Source organism: Lampetra fluviatilis, chromosome 22 (assembly GCF_964198595.1).
Source record: "Lampetra fluviatilis chromosome 22, kcLamFluv1.1, whole genome shotgun sequence".
NCBI lineage: Eukaryota > Metazoa > Chordata > Hyperoartia > Petromyzontiformes > Petromyzontidae > Lampetra > Lampetra fluviatilis.
The window spans coordinates 945,001-950,000 of NC_136296.1; the positions used below are offsets into that span (position 1 = coordinate 945,001).

Consider the following 5,000-nt stretch of genomic DNA (forward strand, 5'->3'; position numbering starts at 1 on the left):
GTGAATTGAAGAGTAAAACGCGACCCATCCAGATACGAAAATGCAAAAGCCTACAACACCTGGTATTCCCAGGCAGTCTCCCATCCAAGTACTCACCAGGCTCGACCCTGCTTAGCTTCCAAGATCAGGCGCATTCAGGGTGATATGCTCGTAGGCCATACTTGCAGAGACCTGACGCACATTCATATGTTAAAATCAAGATTCAACTCTACTGCGGGAGGGCAACACTCATGAAAACGTTTATTCTGGACTCCTGGTTGAGCCCCGAAAGAGTGGCATTAAACGGTCTTTTACAAGAAAATATTGATCCCAATGCAGTACACCATATCCGCGTGCAATTGGCAGGTGAACTGATTGGGTGAATTGAAGAGTAAAACGCGACCCATCCAGATACGAAAATGCAAAAGCCTACAACACCTGGTGTTCCCAGGCAGTCTCCCATTCAAGTACTAACCAGGCTCGACCCTGCTTAGCTTCCGAGATCGGGCGCATTCAGGGTGATATGGTCGAATGCCATACTTGCAGAGACCTGACGCACATACATATGTAAAAATCAAGATTCAACTCTACTGCGGGAGGTCAACACTCATGAAAACGTTTATTCTGGACTCCTGATTGAGCCCCGAAAGAGTGGCATTAAACGGTCTTTTACAAGAAAATATTGATCCCAATGCAGTACAACCATATCCTCGTGCAATTGGCAGGTGAACTGACTGGGTGAATTGAAGAGTAAAACGCGACCCATCCAGAAGCGAAAATGCAAAAGCCTACAACACCTGGTATTCCCAGGCAGTCTCCCATATAAGTACTAACCAGGCTCTACGCTGCTTAGCTTCCGAGATCAGACGAGATCGGGCGCATTCAGGGTGATATGGTCGTACGACATACTTGCAGAAACCTGACGCACATTCACATGTAAAAATCAAGATTCAACTCTACTGCGGGAGGTCAACACTCATGAAACGTTTATTCTGGACTCCTGGTTGAGCCCCGAAAGAGTGGCATTAAACGGTCTTTTACAATAAAATCTTGATCCCAATGCAGTACACCATATCCACGTGCAATTGGCAGGTGAACTGACTGGGTGAATTGAAGAGTTAAACGCGACCCATCCAGATGCGAAAATGCAAACGCCTACAACACCTGGTATTCCCACGCAGTCTTCCATCCAAGTACTCACCAGGCTCGACCCTGCTTAGCTTCCAAGATCAGACGAGATCGGGCGCATTCAGGGTGATATTGTCGTAGGCCATACTTGCAGAGACCTGACGCACATTCATTTGTAAAAATCAAGATTCAACTCTACTGCGGGAGGTCAACACTCATGAAAACGTTTATTCTGGACTCCTGATTGAGCCCCGAAAGAGTGGCATTAAACGGTCTTTTACAAGAAAATATTGATCCCAATGCAGTACAACCATATCCACGTGCAATTGGCAGGTGAACTGACTGGGTGAATTGAAGAGTAAAACGCGACCCATCCAGAAGCGAAAATGCAAAAGCCTACAACACCTGGTATTCCCAGGCAGTCTCCCATATAAGTACTAACCAGGCTCTACGCTGCTTAGCTTCCGAGATCAGACGAGATCGGGCGCATTCAGGGTGATATGGTCGTACGCCATACTTGCAGAGACCTGACGCACATTCATTTGTAAAAATCAAGATTCAACTCTACTGCAGGAGGTCAACACTCATGAAAACGTTTATTCTGGACTCCTGGTTGAGCCCCGAAAGAGTGGCATTAAACGGTCTTTTACAAGAAAATCTTGATCCCAATGCAGTACACCATATCCGCGTGCAATTGGCAGGTGAACTGACTGGGTGAATTGAAGAGTAAAACGCGACCCATCCAGATACGAAAATGCAAAAGCCTACAACACCTGGTATTCCCAGGCAGTCTCCCATCCAAGTACTCACCAGGCTCGACCCTGCTTAGCTTCCAAGATCAGGCGCATTCAGGGTGATATGCTCGTAGGCCATACTTGCAGAGACCTGACGCACATTCATATGTTAAAATCAAGATTCAACTCTACTGCGGGAGGGCAACACTCATGAAAACGTTTATTCTGGACTCCTGGTTGAGCCCCGAAAGAGTGGCATTAAACGGTCTTTTACAAGAAAATATTGATCCCAATGCAGTACACCATATCCGCGTGCAATTGGCAGGTGAACTGATTGGGTGAATTGAAGAGTAAAACGCGACCCATCCAGATACGAAAATGCAAAAGCCTACAACACCTGGTGTTCCCAGGCAGTCTCCCATTCAAGTACTAACCAGGCTCGAACCTGCTTAGCTTCCGAGATCAGACGAGATCGGGCGCATTCAGGGTGATATGGTCGAATGCCATACTTGCAGAGACCTGACGCACATACATATGTAAAAATCAAGATTCAACTCTACTGCGGGAGGTCAACACTCATGAAAACGTTTATTCTGGACTCCTAATTGAGCCCCGAAAGAGTGGCATTAAACGGTCTTTTACAAGAAAATATTGATCCCAATGCAGTACAACCATATCCTCGTGCAATTGGCAGGTGAACTGACTGGGTGAATTGAAGAGTAAAACGCGACCCATCCAGAAGCGAAAATGCAAAAGCCTACAACACCTGGTATTCCCAGGCAGTCTCCCATATAAGTACTAACCAGGCTCTACGCTGCTTAGCTTCCGAGATCAGACGAGATCGGGCGCATTCAGGGTGATATGGTCGTACGACATACTTGCAGAAACCTGACGCACATTCACATGTAAAAATCAAGATTCAACTCTACTGCGGGAGGTCAACACTCATGAAACGTTTATTCTGGACTCCTGGTTGAGCCCCGAAAGAGTGGCATTAAACGGTCTTTTACAATAAAATCTTGATCCCAATGCAGTACACCATATCCACGTGCAATTGGCAGGTGAACTGACTGGGTGAATTGAAGAGTTAAACGCGACCCATCCAGATGCGAAAATGCAAACGCCTACAACACCTGGTATTCCCAGGCAGTCTTCCATCCAAGTACTCACCAGGCTCGACCCTGCTTAGCTTCCAAGATCAGACGAGATCGGGCGCATTCAGGGTGATATTGTCGTAGGCCATACTTGCAGAGACCTGACGCACATTCATTTGTAAAAATCAAGATTCAACTCTACTGCAGGTGGTCAACACTCATGAAAACGTTTATTCTGGACTCCTGGTTGAGCCCCGAAAGAGTGGCATAAAACGGTCTTTTACAAGAAAATCTTGATCCCAATGCAGTACACCATATCCGCGTGCAATTGGCAGGTGAACTGACTGGGTGAATTAAAGAGTAAAACGCGACCCATCCAGATACCAAAATGCAAAAGCCTACAACACCTGGTATTACCAGGCAGTCTCCCATCCAAGTACTAACCAGGCTCGACCCTGTTTAGCTTCCAAGATCAGACGAGATCGGGCGCATTCAGGGTGATATGGTCGTAGGCCATACTTGCAGAGACCTGACGCACATTCATATGTTAAAATCAAGATTCAACTCTACTGCGGGAGGTCAACACTCATGAAAACGTTTATTCTGGACTCCTGGTTGAGCCCCGAAAGAGTGGCATTAAACGGTCTTTTACAAGAAAATCTTGATCCCAATGCAGTACACCATATCCGCGTGCAATTGGCAGGTGAACTGACTGGGTGAATTGAAGAGTAAAACGCGACCCATCCAGATACGAAAATGCAAAAGCCTACAACACCTGGTATTCCCAGGCAGTCTTCCATCCAAGTACTCAACAGGCTCGACCCTGCTTAGCTTCCAAGATCAGACGAGATCGGGCGCATTCAGGGTGATATTGTCGTATGCCATACTTGCAGAGACCTGACGCACATTCATATGTTAAAATCAAGATTCAACTCTACTGCGGGAGGTCAACACTCATGAAAACGTTCATTCTGGACTCCTGGTTGAGCCCCGAAAGAGTGGCATTAAACGGTCTTTTACAAGAAAATCTTGATCCCAATGCAGTACACCATATCCGCGTGCAATTGGCAGGTGAACTGACTGGGTGAATTGAAGAGTAAAACGCGACCCATCCAGATACGAAAATGCAAAAGCCTACAACACCTGGTATTCCCAGGCAGTCTCCCATCCAAGTACTAACCAGGCTCGACCCTGCGTAGCTTTCGAGATCGGGCGCATTCAGGGTGATATGGTCGTAGGCCATACTTGCAGAGACCTGACGCACATTCTTAAGTAAAATTCAAGATTCAACTCTTCTGCGGGAGGTCAACACTCATGAAAACGTTTATTCTGGACTCCTGGTTGAGCCCCGAAAGAGTGGCATTAAACGGTCTTTTACAAGAAAATATTGATCCCAATGCAGTACACCATATCCGCGTGCAATTGGCAGGTGAACTGACTGCCTGAATTGAAGAGTAAAACGCGACCCATCCAGATGCGAAAATGCAAAAGCCTACAACACCTGGTATTCCCTGGCAGTCTACCATCCAAGTATTAACGAGGCTCGACCCTGCTTAGCTTCCGAGATCAGACGAGATCGGGCGCATTCAGGGTGATATGGTCGTAGGCCATACTTGCAGAGACCTGACGCACATTCATATGTAAAAATCAAAATTCAACTCTACTGCGGGAGGTCAACATTCATGTAAACGTTTATTCTGGACTCCTGGTTGTGCCCGGAAAGAGTGGCATTAAACGGTCTTTTACAAGAAAATCTTGATCCCAATGCAATACACCATTTAAACGTGCAATTGGCAGGTGAACTGAGTGGGTGAATTGAAGATACGCAAATGCAAAAGCCTACAACACCTGGTATTCCCAGGCAGTCTCCCATCCAAGTACTAACTAACCAGGCTCGGACCCTGCTTAGCTTCCGAGCTCAGACGAGATCAGGCGCATTCAGGGTGATATGGTCGTAGGCCATACTTGCAGAGACCTGACGCACATTCTTAAGTAAAATTCAAGATTCAACTCTACTGCGGGTGGTCAACACTCATGAAAACGTTTATTCTGGACTCCTGGTTGA

At 46.6% G+C, this 5,000-nt stretch overlaps 7 non-coding genes and 7 pseudogenes across 7 annotated transcripts; all 14 read right to left on the reverse strand.

Annotated features, from left to right (window-relative positions):
- Positions 1 to 47: 47 nt before the first annotated feature.
- On the reverse strand, positions 48 to 156 carry LOC144940093 (5S ribosomal RNA; annotated as a pseudogene).
- Positions 157 to 405: 249 nt separating this feature from the next.
- Positions 406 to 514, reverse strand: LOC144939971 (5S ribosomal RNA; annotated as a pseudogene).
- A 250-nt stretch (positions 515 to 764) lies between these two features.
- Positions 765 to 883, reverse strand: LOC144939485 (5S ribosomal RNA). The gene has a single exon (XR_013638660.1). It is a non-coding gene; the product is annotated as a 5S ribosomal RNA (ribosomal RNA).
- Positions 884 to 1,131: 248 nt separating this feature from the next.
- Positions 1,132 to 1,250, reverse strand: LOC144939416 (5S ribosomal RNA). Its single transcript, XR_013638595.1, has one exon. It is a non-coding gene; the product is annotated as a 5S ribosomal RNA (ribosomal RNA).
- Positions 1,251 to 1,500: 250 nt separating this feature from the next.
- On the reverse strand, positions 1,501 to 1,619 carry LOC144939294 (5S ribosomal RNA). The gene has a single exon (XR_013638482.1). It is a non-coding gene; the product is annotated as a 5S ribosomal RNA (ribosomal RNA).
- Positions 1,620 to 1,868: 249 nt separating this feature from the next.
- On the reverse strand, positions 1,869 to 1,977 carry LOC144940094 (5S ribosomal RNA; annotated as a pseudogene).
- Positions 1,978 to 2,226: 249 nt separating this feature from the next.
- Positions 2,227 to 2,345, reverse strand: LOC144939415 (5S ribosomal RNA). Its single transcript, XR_013638594.1, has one exon. It is a non-coding gene; the product is annotated as a 5S ribosomal RNA (ribosomal RNA).
- A 250-nt stretch (positions 2,346 to 2,595) lies between these two features.
- LOC144939486 (5S ribosomal RNA) lies at positions 2,596 to 2,714 on the reverse strand. The gene has a single exon (XR_013638661.1). It is a non-coding gene; the product is annotated as a 5S ribosomal RNA (ribosomal RNA).
- A 248-nt stretch (positions 2,715 to 2,962) lies between these two features.
- LOC144939369 (5S ribosomal RNA) lies at positions 2,963 to 3,081 on the reverse strand. Its single transcript, XR_013638551.1, has one exon. It is a non-coding gene; the product is annotated as a 5S ribosomal RNA (ribosomal RNA).
- Positions 3,082 to 3,330: 249 nt separating this feature from the next.
- On the reverse strand, positions 3,331 to 3,449 carry LOC144939225 (5S ribosomal RNA). The gene has a single exon (XR_013638416.1). It is a non-coding gene; the product is annotated as a 5S ribosomal RNA (ribosomal RNA).
- Positions 3,450 to 3,698: 249 nt separating this feature from the next.
- On the reverse strand, positions 3,699 to 3,817 carry LOC144939609 (5S ribosomal RNA; annotated as a pseudogene).
- A 249-nt stretch (positions 3,818 to 4,066) lies between these two features.
- On the reverse strand, positions 4,067 to 4,175 carry LOC144939949 (5S ribosomal RNA; annotated as a pseudogene).
- A 249-nt stretch (positions 4,176 to 4,424) lies between these two features.
- LOC144939553 (5S ribosomal RNA) lies at positions 4,425 to 4,543 on the reverse strand (annotated as a pseudogene).
- Positions 4,544 to 4,771: 228 nt separating this feature from the next.
- On the reverse strand, positions 4,772 to 4,895 carry LOC144939719 (5S ribosomal RNA; annotated as a pseudogene).
- Between the last annotated feature and the right edge of the window lie 105 nt (positions 4,896 to 5,000).